Source organism: Excalfactoria chinensis, chromosome 9 (genome assembly GCF_039878825.1).
Source record: "Excalfactoria chinensis isolate bCotChi1 chromosome 9, bCotChi1.hap2, whole genome shotgun sequence".
NCBI classification, from domain to species: domain Eukaryota; kingdom Metazoa; phylum Chordata; class Aves; order Galliformes; family Phasianidae; genus Excalfactoria; species Excalfactoria chinensis.
The window spans coordinates 10,914,978-10,939,268 of NC_092833.1; the positions used below are offsets into that span (position 1 = coordinate 10,914,978).

The following is a 24,291-nucleotide window of genomic DNA, read 5'->3' on the forward strand; positions in this document are numbered from 1 at the left end:
TTAAACTCCTTATTAAATGTAATTTCCTCTCCCACCCTTTTTCATTAGCAACACTCAAGCGTTCATCAAATCACACTGTTATTTCCAGGCAAAACGATAGTCTCCTTACAAAGAACTTACATATTAGCATTGTCTATTGTTATAAGTGTAAAGTTCTGCCAAAAAAATCAATTCAGAACCAAAGTGTCCATTCACCTGAATGGGAATTTAAGTAAATAAACCTCACATACAGGAAAACCTGTAAGTGCTTGGAGAATGGTGCTTTTATGGGGGAAAAAAAAGCATTACCTTTCCCTTCTGGGCAGTAGCTTTCCACTTTAATATTATACAGTGCACCTCCTTACTATTCTTGTTACACAATATCACATTCAAATCCACGCTGCAAGCATCCCACTCATTGCAAGAAGACTTCATGAAGGAGGAAAAAAAGTGACATTAAAGGAAAGCAATCTATAGTAGCACATTACACCACACCAATTTCAAGCAGGCTGTCATTCTGATCACACCAGACGGCATTTTAGCTCCAACAGTATCCTTCAGCAAAACATCCTTGTTACTGCATTTTACCGAGCCCTTTTGAAATGAATGGTACAAATTCTCTCAGTCATTTCTAAAGGACTGCACTGCTCAGAGCGCTCTGACTTTTCACATCATCTTTTCCAATAACCTGCAGAGCTGCAAGGCCAAAGCAGGCCATCTTTAAAGAAGGAATTAAAAATAAATAAGCCAGCACCTGTCTTGGGATGGAGCTACAAAACAGGGCTGTGAATCCCAACTCAAAGGAGCCTTATGTGCAATCTCAGATCCAGGCCAACTCAGAAAATCACTTAATTACATGATTAACTTTAACATGTGCTTAAGTTGCTTTGACTTCCGGGAGACTTAAGCATATACTTAACATGCTTTCCTGTACAGAAATACTCTCTTAAATCAGATCCTGTTTTGAAGAGATGCTGCATACATAGACACACACACACACACACACACACACACACACGTGCAACTCCTGCCCTCGGAAAGCTCTGGCTCCTCAACCGAGCTGCAAATCTGACTGCCTTAACTTTGTGCCTATCTATGGATGCAAACGTTCCAACAGAGCTTCAGAAAAGCATCTGAACTGGTCTCATCATGAAGGAACCCTGGTTTTTCAATATACAGCTTGTGCCCCAGAACACCTCTTAGCTCAAATCCCTCCCCGCACCAGCTACTCTCTTGCGGTTACAGTTAATTGCTAGAACATTGCTCCTACAGCTTGCTTGATAGAAAAGAACTCCTACTATGTAGGGGCTTGGTTTTCCCATTTTGCCTATTCTCACTGCAATGCAATAAATTATTATTATATATGTCGACGTTGCAAACAACTACAGCATCCATGCTGAGTGCCTGCGCAGGGCCATGCTGTTTCTCAGTGTGATCCGAAATAGCCAAGATATTAAAATCCCACAAAGAACTGTGTTTCTAATGGAAGAACTGATGGGCCAGATGTTGACACTAATGATTATTCTGCCAGCCTGGGGCCGAGCTCAAACCTCTCTAGGTTAGAGAGCCTTGCCCTTCCGCATTCCTTTGTGCCCACATTACCACCCTCCCGAGATGCTTGCCCACCAGATCAATGCACAACATCCCTTTCAAGCACCAGCCCTTCCCCTCTGTTAATCATCACTCCAGAAGCACCCGGAATAGGATGAACAAGCTCATCAGTGCCAAAGTTAGCACAGGAAAAGGAGCATTTTGCATTAAGATATCAAGTATTGCATCTAGGTTTTGGATTCCACCAGCTCAATAGCCTTCCCTCCTGTGAGGTAGCCCTGGCTGAACAAAACCCAACTCTACCTTAATGCTCCTTTTAGCAATGCAAGATGGCTTTATGTTAACCTCCTGATATCCCTGCCTTTCTTTTGGATCTCTCTTTGGATATCTCAGCCAAAACGTGATGGGAAATCCCCACAGCTACCCCACTGAGCACTTCTGTCAGCCAACAGAGAAGGAATGTGGAAGGTCCCTCTGTACACATCCTGCCCTAAATATGAGATGCTCCAATTGAAGGCTAAACACCTGTCCACTCTCAAAGCACACAGATGCAGCTATACTTGCTGAGCAGTGGAATTACAGGAACAATTAGAGACCAGGAAGAGCACTGATCCCCTCTGCCTGAACAGACTGCCCGTCCTTACAAACGTACCTCCTAAGATTTACTGTAACCAGGTCAAAGCATTGCACTGATGTTGCATACCTCTCCTCACAGGGTTGCAATGCCCCGGACAACAGAGAACACCAGAGACTGCTTTGGCACAAGGTGCACCTTTTTCAAAAACAATCTTTAATGAACCATTTAGACAGCAGAGCCCAGGGCTTTTACTCATTTATTTGCAATAACCTCCAAGAAAAACAGGCCATGGTGTGAGCACGTGCCAGGTAGCGAATGCAAGTAACTACTGCTGTTAGGGAGGCAGCCATCACTGCAGACGTGCCCTGGGAAAGTACTACTTGCAGGAACTGATCAAAGAAGATGAAGTGATCTCATTCTGTGTGCGTCCCCTGAACCTGCCCTGACCCTCAGGATCTGTATGCACCTCTTTCATGGCACCTTGTGACTTTCCATTTCAATGCTTGTCAAGGAAAACTACTGTCAAGTTCAATTCAGCATCAGCAAAGGAAAGACTTCAGAAATTCATAGGTAGCTTCAGGACCTCTGTTAGTACCAAGTCCCTTGCCTGTATTTTCAGTATATTAAAAGAAAACAAAATCCACAAAAGCACAGTGGTTTTCAGTAATTTCTCTCTCTCCTGACTGCTGAGGGAATGACCTGCTGAAACCGCTGGAGAAACTAAATACTTCAAAACACAAAAGTGATGGCGGACATCTATTCAACAAGAAACAAAACCAAAACACGCAGTTTCCCCAAGCTATAGTGGAATAAACGTAGATAGAAGAGAATGTATTTTTTTGGAGCCAGCACTGCCCTTCTGCCCAAATTACCTGCCAAGGCCCACCAACATAATGCAATTTCTATCTTTGCTCTTGCAGGATTTACTCAGTTAAGCTGCAGGAGAGGGAAGCAAGTTACACACTGCTGCCAGCGAGCAACTGCACGTGTGAACACAGATGAGGATGAGGTGAGACCAGGACGAGCTTGCAGGGATTTAGCCCAGTAGGTGATTTATTCCATGACAGCCCAGATTAAGAGGGCTGATTGCCCCTTTGGCCTTACAAGCACTCACGTGAGTGAACAAGCACGTTTTGTATCGGAGGGAAGGAGAGGAGGCGTTACCATTCAGGTAAATACACCATGAAAATAAACAGAGGAATGGCACTTTGCATGTGATTAGCATGGCATCTCCCGGGGAACCCAGTACAATTTACAAAGAAATTTAGTAGGAAACAGCCAGCCTCATTCCTAGTGCCCTGTTCACACTGCAGCGTATTTCTTTCATTCCTGAGCGACTGGCTGTTCTCTCTCAGTTCTGGTTAATATTATTTGTATCTTAATGCTTTCTAGGAACCATTCCAGCTTTACGATACAACAAATACCACTCAGTAGAGGAAATACTTAATCTGCTTGGCCATGCTTCACATAGATCACTTTAGGAACTGGTTCATGCAGTCAGATAAGCTGCCTGCACCACAGCCACAGCTCTCCCCACACACTGAGCCCAGTGGGGACGTGCCCTGCTAGCTCTCAAGGTGGCTCTCATCAGGGGTGATGCTGGGTTGAATTCTGGAGCTCCTCCAGGAATCCTCCAAGGAACGTGAGCAAGCAAAACAAAGAGAAAACCACAGAAGCTTGAGATCAAAGGACTTTTTTGGTTCTGTTTCTTACTTGCACTTACATTGGGTATTTCCCATTTTCTTCCTCTTGGTCTCACCAACATTCTTGTCTTTCCGCAGCCATCGCTGTCACAGTACACATCTGACTGAGGGTGAGTAAGTTTTGCACAACACCCCTGAGGAGGTTTCCAGGGCACCGCTTACGAGAAGAGAAAGCTGAGGCAGAGAAAGCATGGGAGGTGTTTACTTCTTTTTTTCCCTAACCTTCAAGAATTAGTTCACTTGAGACTGCTCGTGATTCTGCATTTCCACTTGAACCCAATCGAAACACAGGACTGGGTCACTGGCCTTTTAGGAAACACTGGAAGTGTCCAAAGTTACATAGGGAATCCATGACAGAGATAAAAGCAGTTCTGGGATAACCCCAAAGTTACCAGCACAGCAAGCAGCTATGCTTACAGCCTAACCAATGCCTCCTGCTGCAAGCACTGGAGAAGCCACATCACCTCCGACAGCCTCAACAACTTCCCAACAACTTGCTCATTCCTTCTTTGCTATCCTAAGTATCACTTTCATTCATAGTGTAACCCAGGGGTCTCCCCAGTGAAGAAAGAGGACACAAACCAGTTGCACTTTACAATGTGACTGACTGCTTGTCCTCCCACAGCAAGTCCATCTCCTGGAGAGGAGCTGACACACTCCTTCAAGACACGGTGTAAAAAGTGGGGAGGGTGCAAAATGGCATTTCCACAGCCATTCTGCATCTCCTCCATCCCCCCTGTACCACTTTCTGAGAGCAGAAAGACAGCAAAGACCCACTGCTTGTTACCCATGGGGTCAAAAACTCACGAGGAGCTCACACTATCACAGACTAGAAGGGACCTCTGGAAATCACCCAGTCTCTTCCTTTCCATCATCACTTCCAACTCACTTAAACCTTGCTGTAAAGCAGCCTGAATGACTTAGCTCTGAATGACTCTCTGCAAACTCAAACCAGACCCCAAACCAAGGGTCGCTTTTTGCTGCTGGTTTTATCCTGGCACCAGCTTGAGCCCAAAGGACTCACTTTACCTTCTTTCAATTGAGAAGCCTTTTTCTCCTCTGAGCAGGAATATAACCAGATGAAAGGCGGATAAGGTCAGCTCCTCCTCTGCAGTTCCACCTCTCATTTGCAGCTGAGCGTTTTCTACTCTCAGAAAGAGAAGGTAAAAGAAAACTAAAAAGAAAGCGAGATCCCAGTCAAGGAGATCTGCTCCTTAGGATGGGCACGACAAGCTAAAAAGGGAAATATTTACTGCCACCAGGCAGTTCCAGGGAGGGGAGAAGGCAGCTCAGTGTTACACCGGTGTTAATTATTCACCCACAGATTTTCTCAGGAGCTTGTAACTCACACCAGCACCTCAGGAGCCCATCTGCAGGGTGCAGGCAATGAGGAAATGAAGGAAGTAGAGGCTGAGGAGATACTAACTCAGCAGGAAAGTGTTACACTTCAAGGCCTCAGACTGACAACTTGCCAGAACTGCTCAGTCAGACAGCCGAGAGGATGGTAAAAACCCAGAGGAAGGCAGAGAGGGCTGTTAGGTTCCCGAAACAGAGAAAGCATAGATGGTGGCACAACTCATCAAGCGTATTATGTCAAAATGCTGCACATCAGACAGTATGTGCCAGCATTAAGAAAATCCTCACGGAACTCACTCTGCTCCCTTCCAGCAAACCCACTCGGTGCTATGGAGCAGGCAGGCAGGTTCTGAGCTCTGGGCTGTACCTGGAAGCCTCCCAGGAGCTTTTTCCCCAGGAAAACTCATTTACCTGCCACCAAAAGTAACAAAAACTTGTGCGTGTTTTTTAGACCACGTTTTGGTGTTTTGAAGGTGAAGGAACTTTGTGCTGTACTGTTTCTCTTAAACTGAAGAGGAACTAGAAAGTTCAGATTCTGAAAAGGTCTGTGGGTTTCACTGGGGGCAAAGGGGGAAGGTGTTCAGGAGTTATTTTTTTTCTCAAAAACAGGACGCGCTTTTTCCTGTTTCTTTCTAATTTTTCCCCCCACACACAAAGTACTTCCTTCCCATTCGCCAGCCACGCTCTGGTTTTGAGCTCTGTGCAGTAGCAGTCGCCACCACTGAGAGTGGGGAATGTTTCAAGCAGCTTGCACAATCCCAGTATTTGCACTGACCTCCCTTCCAAGCTTCAAATTAATCCCCTGCTCATGTTAATGTTTGTTTTCTTCTGTTAAATTAACCTTTAGTTCGCCTCTTATGTATTACTAATCAGCAGATTGAATCAACACATCTCAGTTTGAGGCAGAGGATCTACTTGAACTACTTTGTTCTCATACCGGAACCACTGCTGTGCTACATCCAGCCCAGGCACATCGCTCCTTCCTGCAGTCAATCCAACAGCCAACTCCAAAGCACAGTTTTTGGGTAGGTCCTATAGTTCTATTCACCACTCGTCATGGTGAACGCTGGCTTAGACTTCTTGGTTGTTTGTGGCTTTTTTCTTTTTTTTCTTTAACCAAGTAATATTTTCAAACCACGTGACTTTTTCCAGTTCAAATGTTAATGAGATAGTGGGGAAAAAATTAGTGAGAACGTTAGTCAATTCTCCATAAGCTTAATGCAACAAGTGCCCTTGCTCTCTCATGCAGCAGTTTTCAAGTGTATTTCCCTCACCATGATGTTTTACCATCATCAGGATTATACTAAATTTTAGTGGATTTTACCTACTAAGATACTTAGGATATATATTCCCTCTTTCTATCACTTTTCAGTCACCATTGTGTTGACTGAATTTCGACACATTTTATACAATATCCTACTTTCAAGTGCCACAAAGTCCAGAGGGGATCAGATTGGAACACAGAGCAGATGAATCTCAAGAAGTCCCTCCAGGCCAACTCACAGGGATCAGCTATGCAAGGTTTAGGACAGAAGCTGTCACTTACAAAATAGTCCATTATGTTTCTCAGTAGATGGCCACAAAGCAAATAAGAAGGAAAGATCATCCTGCCACGTCATCTCATCAGTCCATAGGAGCATCAGCAAACATTTGACACGAGATGAAGGCAATCTCTGTCCTACACAACATGCTAATGGCTAAAGTTATCACTTTTAACCCAGTTCAACTTCCTGTTTGAGCAGCAACCCTGTACCAACCAGTCAGTCCCATCAGGTGAGAGCACGTCACGTTTGCCCAGGTACATGACGAGGAAGAGTTTCTCAACACAATACAACAGCATAGAATAGTGCACAGTTCTTGACTTCAGGCTGCTGCAAGGAGCAGCTCCATCCATGAAAACCACTTCAAGAAATGGCCAGGCCAACCAAGATATTTTCCCCATATGATCCACCCAAAGCCTATAAACTTTTGTTTTGCTGACTTATGGTCATCAATTACATGAAAAGAGCCCAAGCTTGTAGGTAAGAAGTAAATACCCCTGTTTTGTTACCCCCGTGGCAACAACTTGGGTGTGTCTTTCAGCTTCCAAGAGCAGCTCAGTCCTGGGCACTGGGGAGCAGAATCCATTGCCGCTCATCTCTCTAAGCCAAAAACCAGCCTACATGTTCCTGTTACTGTTTAACCAGTGCGCTGCCTTCCAGACCAAGGTCCAGTGCCCAAAAGCAAGGATTTGCCAGTACTTTGTTCAAGTGAGTGCTTTTTAAGAATGGGAAGGAAAGGCCCTTAGAGCAAAGAGGAGAGGATTCCTCATCAATAGGGAAAGCTGCTGGCTCTCGCTGGGCCACCCCCTGCAAAGATGAGGTTTGCAAGGCTAGGAAATGGTGTTTGATCGTGGGGTTTGGATACCATGGAAATGATTTCCTTTATTCTTTGTTCTTTTATCTTCTGTTCTTTTCCAAGAGGCAAGGAAAAACAAGATAAAATCAGACTGGAGGTGCCACACTATTCACAGGAGAAGTGAGCAGTCGAGAGAAAGCTTTGCCCCTGGTTTGACTGCTTGATCCCAACAGAATGCCAGCAGGTAAGTGGACAACTGGCCCAGCCCTTACGATGCACCTTCACTTTCCCCTGGGAAAAGTGAGATGCAGGATGCAAACATGTCACAGGAGAGGCAACGGCTGTCGGGTAGCACTATCAAAGCAGGTTACACAGTGCCCTGGGGATGGGACGTTTTGCAAGCCCAGGCCCTGTTGCACTTAAAGTCCTCCTGCCCTGTCAGGGTTGTGGCCACTGGCAATGTTATGCTGCCCACCCAGAACAGCAGCACCACCCACCAGCTCACTGAAATTTGTGCCTGTTTTATATAAGCCAAGCAAAACAATCTACACGTTACCTGGCGTTGCCAACCCTTGCCATGGGTAAATGCTTTTGGGATCAGGGGTACATCTTTATTTAAAGGGCAGCTGTATAGCAGGTGGAACATCAGCTTTGTCACCCCATTCATTTGTGTCAGCCCCTTACGCAACCAGGCGCAAGCACATTCCACTACTCACCAGCCTGGTCATATGAAAGGACCACGTGCCAAACGGGGCACAGGAGGCGAACATACTGACCCCTCAATTAAAATGAACTGCAAAAATTCCAGGTTGTCACGGCCAGCTGCACAACTTGGGATCTGCCCGTTCAGGTAATAACCTCAAGAGACAAGCACCCATGGAAAAGATGCCCAATGCAGATCAATTTACTTTGGGAAAAAACAGAGAATTTTTCCTCCCCACTTCAGTTTGCTCCAGCTTCCAATACAGCCTGAACAAAGTCAAAAAAGGCATGTGCATTTTGGAATGAAGCTGCGTGCATATGAGGTGCTTGCAGAAGAGGTATGGCAGAACAACTTGTTCTTCTATAGCTATTCTGAACCAAAGCTCAGTAGCAGATTCAGAATACTTCTGTGTAAACAAAACATTCTGACAAATCAGTTAAAATGGCACATAGAAGCTTAAAACCTCTACAGAAACATAAGGGCACCCCGACCCAACAAAATCAAGACAATATTCATCTCTCTTCTAGAGACCTGCCTTCCAGTCTTAAAGGTAAGAAATCATCAGTCCACCCCAAAGCTGATAAGATTGGCTTAAAAACCCGACACAATAAGTGTTAGTATATATAGCAATTCCCCCTTTTTGGCTGTTTGTACAGAGAGCACATTTCCAAAGCTCTTCTACACTACCGTGAGCTCTGAAAAGTTTCTTTGAATATCTAATCTGTACGAGAAAGTAATTTTAGATGTAAGCTCTGTCTCATCTGATGCCTTTTAGAACTCTCATTCCCTTATAACAAGATACGAATCATTAAAAATCACCTTGACCACTAAAGTCAAGACACTCAACATGTCGAACCAAACCTCCATTCTGTTACCACTATTTGTGATTTCAATATTCTAAATCAACATGTGCTTCTGAAGAGTGACCTTATCTCTCCTTCAACATCTTGCTCCTCATCAAGAGCACTACTTGGAGTCACCTCCTGTGTGTTCACTTTCAGTCTCATGGTGCCACCATACCCCAGGTCTGCGGTAGAGCAGGAAAACCTTTAGAAAGCCATGCTTATTGAAACAGCAAAAGCTTTTCCAAAAGTTTTTTCAGGTTTAGGGTTTTATAAACTAGACTGCTTTCATATAATGGAAGTTCAGGACGCCGTCTCAATCGGTATCGCAATACAGACACCCTGATGAAAACGCGCACTTATGTCTTTTTTGGCAGTGTGGATTTGTTCACATCCACACGGGCACCTGCTAGATTCATACTCAGATAGATGCAGGTGCTGCCTCATCTGGTGTTAGCCACGACTGACACGAGGCCAATTCAGACCTGAGGAGCGTTACTGAAGCACTATCTGCACTCAAAGTGGTTTAGTGTTACTGGGCTGAAAGGAAGCAGTGAGACATCCTGTTTATAGGCTGCAGAGCCCCGCTGGATAAACAAGTGCACCTCGGTTAAAACTAAAGTGGAAAAAAAAATAAAATAAAAAAATAGAAAGACTCAGTGGGTGTCAGGATAACGAAATACCGGCTCAGCTACATGCCTGAAAGCGAAACGTGTGGCCGCCAGCCTGCCCTACAGCTCCACGTGCTGTGGGGCTGCAGAATGTACAGAATGTGCCACCAGTCTCACTGCCACAGCCCTGCTCGTCTTTCAGCCCAGTGCTGGGCTGTTTCCTGGCATCCGGTGATACGACACCTCAGCTATTTTTCCACCCCCCCCCCCCCAATGCCACCCACACTCCCGAAGCTTTCTATGCATTTTGTCTTTCATCTGTTGCCAGCAGCCGCCAGGGCTGCACTGTGGATGCCCAGGGTTTTTGCAGGGCTGGGAGAAGGAAGGGCATCATGCAAGGTCAGGGGAAGCTGTGGGCTGCCCCCTCGGTGGGACTCCATGACATCTCCAGTTAAAGGGAGTTAAAGGGCACTATGGATGCACAGGGTTTTTGTAGGGTTGGGAGAAAGAAGGGCATCACGCAAGGTCAGGGGAAGCTGTGGGCTGCCCCTCGGTGGGACTCCATGACATCTCCAGTTAAAAGGAGGTAAGAGGCTCAGTATCATGAGTTATTGCATACATGGTCGGGCAAGAGTGAGCAGGACTGGGCCAAAGTTCCGGGAGGGATCTACAGGGCACATACAGAAAACCACTACAGGCGTCCCGTTGCTTGTGACCTTAACGAGGGATTGAATGAAATGAGAAAAATGTCAAGGCTACACCCTGCAAAGCTCTCCCCCCAACAGGGCTCCATGGAGCAGACCCAAGGGTCACTCGCTGCTCCAATGAGCCCAAACCCATCACACCCACATTTCGTTAGCAGGCAGAAATCCTCACCTATTCAACACTTCTCCTGGCACTGCTGCAGTGCAAATAGTAACTAGAACAGGGAACACAGTTCACCTGCCATGCTCAAGAGGCAAGAATCAAACCCCAGGTTAAGTCCCACAGGGACTCTCCCCACGTCTGGTCCATCCTCATAGCAATACCTGACTGCTCCTATCCCACCTTCAATACACACACCTTTACTGCTCCGCTGATCATTTTTTGCCCCTCGACAGTGAAATCTCCCATCCTCACCAGCCAATCCAGAAGGGAATGCTTTGGATTTCATTTGTTTGCTTACAGGACAAGCATCCCAACGTGGAAAAAAAAGAAGACCCAGGTCTGATATAATTCCTCACTGGTCTGTTCCCTTTTCACAGCCTTTCTATGCAAAGCAGGTAGCAAACCCCAACATGTTCTCAATCTCTGTCAGTCTGAATGACTCCACCCAGATCTGGTCCAAAGCCCGAGCAACAGAGAACTAGCCCTGCATGTATGAGCAATGCTCACTGGCACTGCCAGTGCTCCCCCTCCAACTGCTTCCATCACAGCATGCCTGGCACGGCCCTGCCAGCACCTTCTGACCAAAAGGGACATGCCCATTCTTACAGATCCTATGGAAGAGGCAGCACCGCCAGGTCTCTGGATGATAAGCTGAGGTCCAGGGAACCAGAGGACTCCTCCCAAAAGAAAGTCCTGAGAACGTCATCTCTCATTTGTTTCCTATCCCACTCCGTCTCGTGCTGCCGACACAGGTCTGACTCACACACTTTCCACAGTGCCTGACACAACAGGTCTGCAGGCTTACCTCGAAATGAAACAACAGTAAGCATGGGGTGACCGTGTCTTGGCTGGGCAGACCCACCAGGTGAGACCCCGATTCTCAGAGGCATGACTCCGAGGTCAATAAGTAATTGTTAATGAAGTTGCTCGTTAGCTCCGAGTACTCCTGAAACCTTTATGCTGCCTCCTTTCCAGCTGGAAAGCAAGTTCATTGAGAATGAAAGCAAGAGACTTGCAGGGAGGAGTGACAGATGCTGCCTGAGTGAACGTGTGAAAAAACTGACAGGCAGAAATAATGCACCTCACACGTCTTATGGTGGCAGTGGAGCAATAAATAATCTAATAGACTCCTAAGGCTCGTAGTATGCTCATAGCATTGTGTTCTCTTTTCAGAAGCCACTCCCCACGCCAGATGACATCTGTCATGGTATAGAAGTTCCTGGAACAGGGAGATATTTTTAAATCTCTCAATGTGGCACAAAACTGTGAGTGTATCAGCCAAAATACCAGCCACCAAAGCATTTATATATAGCCTTGCACATACCATATATAGACGGGAACATAGACAGATACGTGGTATCTAGCAGCACTGCAAACAGACATTCTTCTGCTGGTCTCCAAGAAGCACTTGACAAGAAACTTCCCAGGCTGCTGCTCTGCCCGTGTCACCTTGCCTTGTGCATCTGTCTCCATCAGCTCCTGCTCCTCTAGGGCAGTAAGTACCGTGTATCCTTCTTAAGGACCATCAGAGTGTTCTCCTTCTATCGTATCTTGCACCTCCTCCTGCCCCTCTCTGCTTTGAGGCACTGAAGTCCCAGTGATTTAGTTTCCCTGTGCCCCTGAGTACCTGTGTGTACACACGCTTTCAAAAGCAGAGCCCAGGGTGCCCAAAACTTCCCTCTTTGGATACAGCTCCCTCCAACATGTGCAAACTCTTGAGTATGGTTCCTATTAGAGACACTAACAGAGAGTCGGTCCTAATAGTAAAAAAAAGATTTGCAAGCTCAAAACTAGCAATAGCTCCCCGTGGAGCACCTGTAATCACTTCCCAGGACCTGCACAGGCACTGAAGTTATCGTGGGGGGGAAAATACTTAAAAAAAAAAAAAAGAAAGAAAAAAGAAAGAAAGAAAGAAGTGGTTTCAGACTGTGCAATTCATTTCCTCATAAGCATCAAACATGCATCAGCATTTCAAACAGAGAGCAGCAGCCCTTGCAACCAGGTTGATGTTTAAGCCCTTGAAACAGTTATCTACCTAATAATAACCCCAAAGAGCCCTCCTTGCCTGGCCACACGCCAGACCACATGCAGCCTCTGCATTTATTTATTTTTTCCCCTTCTGTTTTAAACTTTGTCAGACGTGGAAATGTTGACTCTGAGAAATTCAGGCTCTTTCTGAGGAACTGATTGGCTGCGACTTCATTTTTTGTTGTTGAGGAAACCATGACTGGGGGGGGGGGAAGGGGGGTCCGGGGAGTGGAGACAAAGGGGAAAACTCGTGTATTTTGCTTTCATGTGTACTTTATTTTCTCCCGTCAGGAAACAGTGAGAAAGGATCTGACCTAGTTGCTGTCAGCTGTGTTGGAAGTGATTTTATCAGCTCCACCTGCTTAATGGGGGTATTATTCAAGACTGCGAGGACAATGATTCGGAAACAAATGAGCACCAACCTGCAGGTTCTCCAGGGACAAATGAAGAAATGCAGGACACAAGCAATCAACAATAGCAGGACAGTCTCGAGGCTGAGAGAGGAAGGAAAAGGGGGAGGGAGGGCTGAGCATCTCTGTGTGTTTGCCTGGGGAAAAGAGATATTACCAGGCCAACTCAGCTTGTTCAAACATCTCAGAGTTTGCTCCACATTAATATCAGCAGTCAAGAGCAACAAAAGAACTGCAAAAGAACTGTCTGAGAGACACGGCAGCTACAACTGGGGAGGAACATCATGTCCATGTCAAGATTTCAAAGTCTTATAAGCTGCAAGAAGTGCAACACAGTTTCTTAACAAGCAGTGAAGAACAACCTCGACAGAACAGACTGTAAGCAAGGCAAGGTACCACAGTGCCACTTAGATCTGCTACAGACCTAGTGTGCATCACCAGGCCCAGCAAAGCCACAGTGAATCACATCCTGCAGACTTCTCCTTATAGGTGAACTATTAAAGGAAAACTTGTGCCATCAGAATAACAAAGGAGCCTCCAAAGAGCAGATGGACAACAGTATACAATGAATCAACCACTACAGAAGGCACCACAAAGACACTCAACCGGTGCTTTAATATATATATATATTATATATATTTATATATATATAAAAGGGAAAGGGGAAAAAGAACTTTTTCATGTTCTAACATGAGCAGAAAGCCCCAGGTCACTGCCTTTCCAACCATTGGGGCAATAGCAGCACTCACTGCAGTGTTCTAAGCTCAACAAGGATTCTCCAAGCAGCAGACTCACTGTGACTTACCCAGCACAGTGCTCTGAAATATCCTCCAATTTTAAGTGTGTTTTAAACAAACTAATGGCACGTGAGCACAAATAGCATCACGTACACAGCCAGCTGGTAGTATGACACACGTATCACCACTAAGACCCTGTGAATTTGTAGTGTGCAGGTCACACCCAAAGATTTCTCACCATCTGTTCCATCTCCACCATGTACCCCATTCCCCAAAGGGTTTACTATGACAACTCCATGAGCATCCATCAGCGAGGCTGAGACAACCATCACCCACATGCACAACACACACAGGTCAAAAGGGGAAAAAAAGCCCTCCAGCATTGGGACATGTCCCTTCTGCACCTTCTCTCTCTGGAATAACAGCAAATAAGGACATCTGGTGCCTTGTCTGAAGTGCTAAGAAACATCAGTGTGGTATGCCTGCCTCTCCTAACCGCTCTGACTACTTAGACACTTATATCCCTACATACACATACACTCAATGAGACCAAACGATTCCATCAAAACAAATGCCAAGCATTTGATGCCCATCCATGACACAAATGGGTGAATTTTTCTATGAATTCACCAATTTTGCCCTGACACAGAGAGGTGGATCAAGCCAAGGAAGAAAGAAGCCAATGCCCTTTGCAAACAGGCACAGCAAGGTGCCAGTCCAACTGAAAACGCTGTGCCCAGCACCTTTGGAGGCATTGCCCAGGGGGCAGGTGGTTAAGAGATGAAAAAGACACACCAGGAAAACTCTTCCATAGGAGCTGATATTTCAGCTACTAAGTAAGTTTCTGTTTAAACAGGCAATAATTATGTCCACTCAGGAATTTCTCATTTTCACCACTTTAAAACACCCAAAGCTGCTTTGAGGCTTTTCCTTTTTTCTCTCCCACCTTTATTTGCTAGGTAAACACATTTGTGTGAGCCCTGGATCCCACATTTAGTTTCTGCAGCATCAGCTTAGAAGCAGAGCAGCAGTGACCCAGGCAGCTCCAGCAGGGCAGCCTGGCTCCTGCTCCTGACACTCCAGCTCATCAGAATGCAAAACCCCAAACCATCCGGCTCCTCACAGGACCTTCTCCCAGTGCAGGATGAAGCTGAAGATGTCATTTTTGCTATCTGTGCTCAAACTTATTGACACCGGGATTTTGCCCATGAACTCCCTCACAGGTTGAATGGGTCTCATGAGTCAGTTTTGTTTCTGCTTATAAAGCAGTGCTGTAAGTTTAACAGCAGATAGAGGCCTCGCCTGAGGCAGGTGGGAGATGTCCTATTACTTCAAACACTTTGCAGCCTTCACAAAAGGATGCACAGGTCAGCGCAGTGATACCTACTGTCTCCTTCATGGGCAGATGTGGATACGCCACACCAATGGGTACAGCCCCAAAGAGAGCAGGCTGTGAAAGCTGCACACCAGCACAATCTCTTGCCTACTGCTACCTCATTCTGCTCATGAAGATGCCTCTGATAACTACAAGACAAAGTAAAAGGAAGAAGAAAATTTGGATCACTCCCTGGCCTTGACACATGTATACATATACAATGCATACATATGAATGCATATGCATGTCTGTGCCTGTATGTGTAGCTTTGGGCAAGTCCCTTAGCCTCCTCACTTACTGGAAGTAGGAGGGTAATACCACTGCCGTAAAAGCACTGTAAAAGCCAAGGGCTGTGTAAATATCTGTAGGCACAAGGAAGCCCAATATCTGCATCTCCACCACTACAGATAATGAGAAATTTCAGCAAAGACACACCACTGAAATGTCTCATCAGCCCAAGATCAGCGGCAACAGCCCAAGGAGGTTGCTGGCAGATATCCCATGACACTTTCTATTATGTCTCTTTATATTGCCTTATGTTTTGCCCATCTGTTGGCCTTCTTGCCAAAGAGGAAAGTGGGGAGTGACTGACTCCTCATCAAACGGGCCTGCTCCATGCCTTTAGCAACACGAAAGCCCCTTACAGTGGCCAAAAACCTCTTTCCCTCTGAAAGCAGGTTGTCCCCACCACATTCAGCCCCAGCTCATTCAGATACTAAGTTCTCAGCTAAGATCATGGTACCGTTTTGCCAGGCTGCCCACACCATGAACTGCTGCTCACCACGAGACCACATCTCTGTTCAGCCTCTGCAGCATCTCACAGGAGAAGAGGGGAGCAGGAAAGGGGAGTCATTTTTGATAATGAAAATGCAATGGAACATTTTGTATCGATCTATGGTGGAATTAGTCACTTTTAGAGTGAGTTGCCTCTTTTTTCTATCCCCAAATTATGGACTACAAGAAATGAGCCCAGATAATGGGCAATTTTAGATAGTCTGAGCCCATTTTTTTTTTCCTGCTGAAACAGCATACCATGATAGTAGATGGACTGAGCTCCAGAGGAGATGCCCTTCAAGCTTCCATACCATCTGCAAAGATCTATACCAGCTACAGAGAAGTTGTCTCTAACTAATGGGGGAAAACAGGAAAGGATCAGTCTGGAGAGAAAATGAGAAAGCAGAAGGAAGATCTGGAAAGCATCATCAGTGGAAGGAGACACAAGAAACAGATGTGGATCAGGCGTGACATCCTCCAAAATGAAAATAAAAACCAAATTAAGAAAGAAGGAGGACAACTAGACTTGGGAAGAAAGGTGAATTTGTTACCGCTGCTTCAGGAAAACTCAGAGTGCTTCCCAGACCGTGGACACTGGCCAAAAATTAAGACCAATTATTTCCAAAAAGGGCAGAAGAAACCAGAGCAAAGGAAATAAGTTTAGTGATAGTAAATCTTTCCTTGATTGCTCCGGTCCTCACAACTGGAACAAAACCACTGCAGAATCTGTGGAAGTCCCAAGGTCTTTTTCATGAGCTCAGAAGCACGACGCAGGAACCAGATGATCAGTAAGATTTCCAAGCTCACTTCCATGGAAACTAATGCACGTGAACCTGAGTGCAAAGATTACTTTTCTTTCACTAGGGAGTGGATTCAACACAGCAAAACCTGCTGCTCCCACCCATTTCCCATTAGATCTCATTGAAGTGCAGTCTGTCTCACTTGAAAACCAATTCATAATATATACATCCATATTAAATATGTACACACACATACAAGCCCACTTGTGATTTGTTTTCTCTGGAGGACTAACTTTGATAACATTAAGCAAAATGTGGCAGTTTCCCTGCGCACTTGCTTGCTAGGGTTTTTGCATCAGTGCACATCCAAAATGTCACAGCATGTAACCACCAAGCTCCTCACCAGATGCACACTGCACACACTGCGTTCAAACCCAGCCAAGAGATCTTCCAGCTCTGGGATTCAGATGGAACCAACACTCTCCATTCAAGGTAGAAACTGGTACTTCACAAACTGCGAGATGACTAATCCCAATAGCTGAGTTACAGCATCACTTTTAACACACAAAAAAAGAAAAGTTAAGGTCATCTTGACTCTCATCTATAACATCCCACAGTGTCCCCTCCCACAGCTGCCTCACTGCTGTGTTTTCCTCCCACATCTTTTCTCATTTTCTGCCCTCCTCTTCAACCTTATTTCCTTTCAGGTCTTCTCACCTCCTTCCATACCCATCCACCCTCCTCTGTCTATCCACTCTGGCACATTAAACACCCTTCCCATCAGCCACACTTCCCACCTCTGAAGTCCTTTTCTTCTAGGAATCCCCTTTATCTAGATTTCTATCTCCAACAACCACCCATGCCCTCCCTCACCCAGCCCTCAAGTGTATGTTTGTCCATCTTGGATTGCAGACTCTTAAGGATAAGGACTGGCTTCTTCTCTGCTTTTAAAGCACTCTTATGAGGTGGGTAAATGACAAATAAGCAGTCTCAGCATTCCAGGGTAGCTCAGTGTCAGTTCCCTCCACCGAGCTCCCTTGGTGTTTGCGTTTCCTCCACAGCAAACTAATCAGCTCTTAAGACTTTTTCTTGCTTATCTCTCAGCTACAAGGCTATCACTTCAATTTTATCAGCGTTTTTCAAAAGATGGTTGAGAAAGGGAGGTGAGCAAACAAAGGGCCTTTACCTGCACTGCTCACCCATAAGCTCCAACCACGAGACACACAGAAACTTGTGTGAGCATTGCATGCACTAACAAGGGGAGAAGATGGCCAGAAATAACATACTGGGATTATTTCAAACCCCAGACACCTCCAGTTTTCAGTGGATTTTGGTACTGGCAAACACACAGATACTGAAGGAGTAGCTATCAAATAGATATTGACTTTTACCAGCCAAGTGTCTCTGCTTTGGGGAGAGGAGATAAGTGGAATGCTGATAGGGAAAACTCTGTCAAGGAGAAGAAAGTAATGAAGAGAGGGTCAGGCACAACACAACAGGCACCAAGAGGTAACCAAGAGGCTGATGCAGGAAGAGCATACAACTCTCCATGTCAGAGCTGAGCACCAAAGCTGCAGTTTGATAACAACACCCACACAGGTGATTTATGTGACAGGAGATTTATGCAGTGGGCGCAGCACTTCACAAGAATCATTAAGATGCTTATTCAACCAATTAAGAAAAAAAAGAAAAAAGGCGAGAGTACTTACTAGACAGCTCACTGGGTCGGTTCTATCAGCTGGTTCCTTATCTCAGCAGAACCTGAGCTGTCTGAAGTTTCCCAACACCACACCTTGCTGCTCTCTGACCCCTCTGCACCACACTGACCTCCCCCCTGCCTTCCCCCAGCATCCCCCCACCCACATGTGGTCACCGCCTCCATCACCCCCAGCTGCTGACCTTCACAACCCCCAGCTTAAAATATTCCTCACTCACCCACTCAGAAGCCACATATCCCTCAGTCCCAGCAGTGAGATTACTTGATAGAGCCTTCTACACTCATGTCTCTGCAGATAACTAGCTGATAGCTAAAAGAACTGTGGATAGCATCTGTGTCGGGAAGTATCAATGATAAGTCTATTATACTATTATACTGTCCTTACCCTTAGGAAAAATTACATTTTTTGTTATCAGTTTCATCTCAACTTAGCCATCCCTCAGACTGCACAGCAAACAGAAACACAGTCCAGTAAATCACTTGGAGGAGGAACACTAAAAGCACCCCACAATTAAAGGAAATGGCCACTGCAAGCAAGGCAGCAAGAACAGTGCAAATAACATTAAAAACTGAAGTCAAAGCAGTTGTTTTCTAAACAACAGAACCTGGCTATAGAATCATTTTGAATGAGAAGGAACACATCAAGGTCATCTGGTCCAACTGCCCTGCTACAAACAGGGACATCTACAGCTCCATCAGTGCTCAGAGCCTGATCCCCCTGACCACGAATGTCTCCAGGGATGGAGCACCCACCACCTCTCTGGGCAACCTGTGCCAGTTCCTCACCACCCTAATCATAAAAAACTTCTTCCTTGTATCCAATCCGTTTCTCCCCTTACGACATCCTGGAAGAACAATCAAACCAACAGAGCAAAGGGAGAGCTGCCTGAAGGCAGTTCTCTGCACAGCAGCCTTCCCCAAGACAGACCGAAGGGCTGATGCTTAGTGCCGCCCTGGATACTTGCCCAGAAGCTCTCACGTGGTTCACAGCCTCCTGCATAGAAGGGCAGTGGTGGGCACGCTCCTGCTGAACCTGTGCTGGCTGAGCTGTCTAGCAGGTAGAGCTTAAAAAGCCATTTGGGGAAAATATTGCCTTTTTATAGCTTATCTAAGTGCAGACAGCTGCCTTCCTTCTCTGAAATAGAAGAATTTAACAGCCACGTTTGCAGGGACAGATTTAAAAGGTTCCATCTTCTAAGAAACAACCTACACATCCAGAAACAGAAGGCCAGATTTGTTTTTATACTGGAACCCCCTTCCATATGCTAGCTGTGCCCACGGATTTGCAAAAACCCTGCTCTGAAAAGGAGATGTTCATTCAGCAACAGGCAACAAGCAACTTGACTCTGGCTTGCCATAAGGCCCGTTCCCACTAAAACCAGTGGCAAAACAGCACACAATATACTATGTTTTGCTGGCGTTTAAACAGTACAGCACTGCAAGAGAGCACTAAACACTACAAAACAAACCTAAGAAGTTCCATAAGGACATTCCCGCAGCTACAGCTGATTCACATCTCGCTGTTGTTCCCTTTGGGATCAGTTGTGATTTGTTCTGGGTGGCAGAGATGCGGGCTGCATTCCCAGGTCAGCCCCAGCCCCATATTGGGGTCACAATATGGGGACAGGGAGGACTCTGATGAGTGGGGTCCTCCATAGGACAGCTTACAGATCCCACATCAGCCTCCAGTAGCCCCTGCAGCCATTCTACCTCCAGCATGTTTGTAAGTACAGCAGGAATGTCATTTTCCTGCCTCTCAGCAACAGCAAGCCCTGTAAGCTTCTTCAGACCAAAACCAATGGATTCCCTTGAATTTAACACTGGACAAACTGACACTAATGAAGCAAATAGTTCTGAATGTAACAGGATCTTACAGTATCACCTTTTACCAGCAACAGTTGGACCATTTACCTACAGGACAATGGTTTTTATTTCTATTCTTTTAAGTGAGCAAAGGGGTACCAAAGACAAGGGCCTGCTGTGAAATGACCAAAATTCCCATGCAAACAACCCATTAGCAGTGTTCAAATGCAATTTAAATTACTAGCTGTTAAAGTGCTCCTCAATTTCATGGTAAGTTTCCAAGGAAAATTACATGCTATGTACTATTTAATTGATTGTTTTCTACTTCTCAACATCCTTTCATTCCCTCCTCCTGTCTTTTCCTTAATTTCAAGAGATGATAATGACTTTTCATGGAGGAAGGGGGAATGGCTGGCAGAGCTAAGAGGGATTTACCTGAAGAACGAACATGTAGGTGGGAAGGAGCTGCCAAAACAGACAGCTTCTCTGGGACACGTCCGTGTGATATTTTCACAGTAGGGGTGTGAGACAGCACAGCACAATCACTCCTTCCCTCCCTTTTGCAGGCAGCCACGCTTCCAAAACTTGAAATCTCTTTAAAATGCACTCACCCCCCACATCAGGGAACTGGAGAGCCCAGTGCACAGTGAGCCAGTAAGGAAGCAGGAGCAACTCGTTTGTCCCCTCCTGGGCACACCGAGTCCTTGAACTGACAAGCTCACCGGAGGCAAACAGGTTTTTCTCATTTGAGAGATCTCACCCCAAATGCAAATAGCTGGTTCACAGGAGTGAATTTCCCTCAAAGTTGACTGAAGAATGAGGCCAAGAGTAAGGCCTCCTGCTGCTTGCAACAGCTGTTACACAGGAATGTGCATTATAAAGCTAATAACCACAGACATTTCTTAGAAGACTGCACTCTGCTCAGATAGTAAGAAGGGAGCAGCAGCACAATTAGGTAAAGTGCCATCTGGAAACTCTGGAATAACAACACACGTTGGGGTCGAGTCACACACTGCCAACATACATCACCTTTACGAAATACTCAGGATGACTTGGTTTATATTAAAGCAACTGATGTAGAAATACTTCTTGCCTAGAGAAGTACGGCTTTATTAGAGTAAGAGAAATGGGTTTAACAACACTATTCAGCATACAGTTGTGAAATGCCTGCCTGCAGGAGCTGAACATCAACAGTCACACGGAATCAGGAGATCTGCACTTTTCCCATATTTGCCATGTGGTGCCTCAATTTCTATACCTGCACCCACCAGGAAAACACAGCTTCCCTCTACCTGCAGACATACTTCAGTGTTCCAGAGCTCTGAAACCTCTGCAAAGCATCAGACACGTACAGGCATCTATGTATAATCTTGTCTCCTTGCCCACATGTGCAATTCCCATGTTAACTGGGGCAGCTCCTCTTACCTGCTGAGGGACAGGTGGACCCAACCCTTAGTGCACACCAATGGGTCACACAGCAAGTGTCACCACTGCCACATCCAGCGTGGTGCCAGCCCAGGGAGCTGTGCTGTGATAATGTGATGCAACAGCCAGGCTGAAGGATGGGTAGTGAACCAATTCTGCTTACTTGGAAGCTAAAGCAAATCCTCTGCATTTAATGTATCATTACAAGAGGCTTAAGAAACACAGGCATGGAGCTCTCTAAATATGTTTGAAGTCCACGGAAGCCATAGAAAGCTTCTCAGGCTTGAGTGTTTACAGGGTGCCAGGCTGAAGGAGAAAAAAAAATCTTTACAGAGTTGTATTAGTTTACAATTCAGCCCTTAATGGCTCCTTTCTGATCATCCGCTGAGGATCCTGGTTAGCATCAGCAATCACTGGTCTCAAAGAAACACCAGAGGAAGAACACCAGTAGCTGCGCACAGGGACGCTCAGCCTTCGGGTCCATTCAGCGGAGGCGTCTCACGGAGAAGGTTCCACATAGAAGGTTCCACACAGAAGGTTACCAGCCCCAGTGCACAGCCCTGAGTTCCATCACCCACTGGGCCTTGTACCGTTCATCCTGGTCTTCCAACAAGCGCAGAAAGGGAGAGACTGCGAGGGGAACAGAACAGCATCACTTCCAGTCCTGCAGCGCTGCCCCCAAACACCAATCTGGGCTACAAGCAGCTGGCAAAGCCTGGATGTGCCACAACCCAATGCTACCAACACAGGGCTGAGCTGCAAGCACTGCACAGGAGGCACACAGGGGCAAAGCGCAGTGCACATGTAGTGATGGGCCTCGGCTCACCACACTGCCACACACAGCCAAGGAAGCAGGGCTCCTTCAGCAGATCTCTGGGTGAGGCTTTGCATGCTGCACAGCCCCATACGCAGCCCCAGCAGCCTGTTAATCCAGCCCACCACCTCCTCTCTCTGCTCAGGCTGTGAATGCCTTTTGGCAGCAGTTTTTTGGGCGCTTCAGTACAAGAAAGACACTGAGGTCCTGAAGCATGTCCAGAGAGGAGTAACAGAGCTGTAAAGGGTCTGGAGCACGATGGGGAGTGGCTGAGATGGAACGGTTCAGTCTGCAGAAGAGGAGGCTCAGGGGAGACCTTATTGCTCTTGACAGCTCCCTGACAGGTGGTTGTGGCAAGGTGGGGGTCTGCCTATTCTCCCAGGTAAAAGTGATTGGAAGAGAGGAAACAGCCTTAAGTTTTCACTGGGGAGGTTCAGGTTGGATATTAGGAAATGTTTCTTCCTAGAAAGAGTGGTGGTGCAGTGGCACACGCTGCCCAGGGGTGTGGGAGAGTCACCATCCCTAGAGGTGTTTAAGAACCATGGAGATGTGGCACAGAGGAACATGGTCAGTGGGCATGATGGGGATGGGTTGGGCTAGGTGATCTCAGTGGGCTCCTTCAACCGGAATGATTCTGTGGTTCTGTTTGCATGAGGACGAAGCCCAGCACAACAAGTTGATCCCAAAAGCTGCAGTAATCCAAGTAGCTTGTTGAAACAACAAGGATTAAAATGCAACCTAAGTCTGCAAGCTCCAAACTCATCCTGTCTGCAGGAATACACCCCAGCAGTTCTCCCACTACCCCCTGCAAAAGAATGCTCTCCAGCTCACATCCTACCCTCGTGCTAATTATGCCAAGCATTTCTTCTTGCTCAGAACAACCAAGCCAGTTGTGCATCCAAAAGATCTGATCCACATCCCCAGGAAAAGTGAACCTCCTAAGTATTCACCCTCATTTAAAAGGACAAAAGAAAGACAAAGATGTAACTTCGTAACAAGAGGACTAAACTGAAAATCAGGTGAGTATAACAAGTTCCAATCAGCCTACTAACAACACCAGTTAGCAAAGACAATGCATGCACCACTAACCAATAGAGGAACTAATTGTATTTCAGCAATGGCCCTTCCCGAGCACAGGATGAGGAGCAGTAATTGTGTCTGAGGCACAGGGCTCGCTGCCAGGCAGCCCCCAGAGCCGCCACTAAAAGCACTCTGTCCGCGTTACATGCTCCAAATGACAAGAGGAATGCAGCACGGTGGATCTCCACTCCAGATTCCTGAGCAGGGCTTCAGTTGCCATGAATAAAACAGGAAGCCAAGCATGCTCCAGGTTCTCCGTATCCCTGACTTCCTGGATGAGCCGCAGTTTCCTTTCAGGAAGGAGAAAGGAAAGGGGGGGAAAAATAAAGAGAAGCAGACAGCTGCAGCATCAGATGGAGAAAGAACTTCTCACTAGGGAAAAATAAAGGGTAACAGGAAAAGCCATACACTTTTTCTTCATCCAGTTAAAGATGCTAAACTTCTGCAGCTCTCTTAACAGGACGGTTAAATATTAACATTTGAAATAAATATATCCATGTGTTACACAGCCTTTTTAACACACACGCGCTCGCTCAGGAGACAGAAATCTTTCTTAAGCTATATTTTACTCGCTGACCACATGCACATATATCCATTTAACTCTACACTGCATCACTGCCTCGCTGCATTATCCAGAAACTAGAAGGAAGAGCATGACTGAAAGGAAGCTTAAATTATCTTTATACTTAGGCCTGGAGAAACATTTTGCCTTCGAGCCCAAGCCACTAAGCTCCCTTTCCCTGCTACAGAAGGCTTTGCTGGGTCAGTTTCTGCTGACTGCTGATCCGCATGCCTGCCTCCACCAGCAGCCACGCACGCACATTGATGCAATCCCACTGAACGAAACAAAAAACCCCAGGTT

General features: G+C 46.2%; 1 protein-coding gene across 8 annotated transcripts in view; it reads right to left on the reverse strand.

The window, feature by feature from the left end:
• LPP (LIM domain containing preferred translocation partner in lipoma) overlaps nt 1–24,291 on the reverse strand; it is a 301,297-nt gene that overhangs the window by 252,731 nt on the left and 24,275 nt on the right. The window contains exon 1 of one of the 8 annotated variants that reach the window (XM_072344429.1): nt 18,300–18,404. The exons of the other annotated variants lie outside the window; for them this stretch is intronic. The gene's annotated coding sequence lies outside the window, so the exon portion shown is untranslated. Of the gene's footprint in view, nt 1–18,299; nt 18,405–24,291 lie in introns of those variants that run through there. 8 annotated transcript variants of the gene reach the window in all.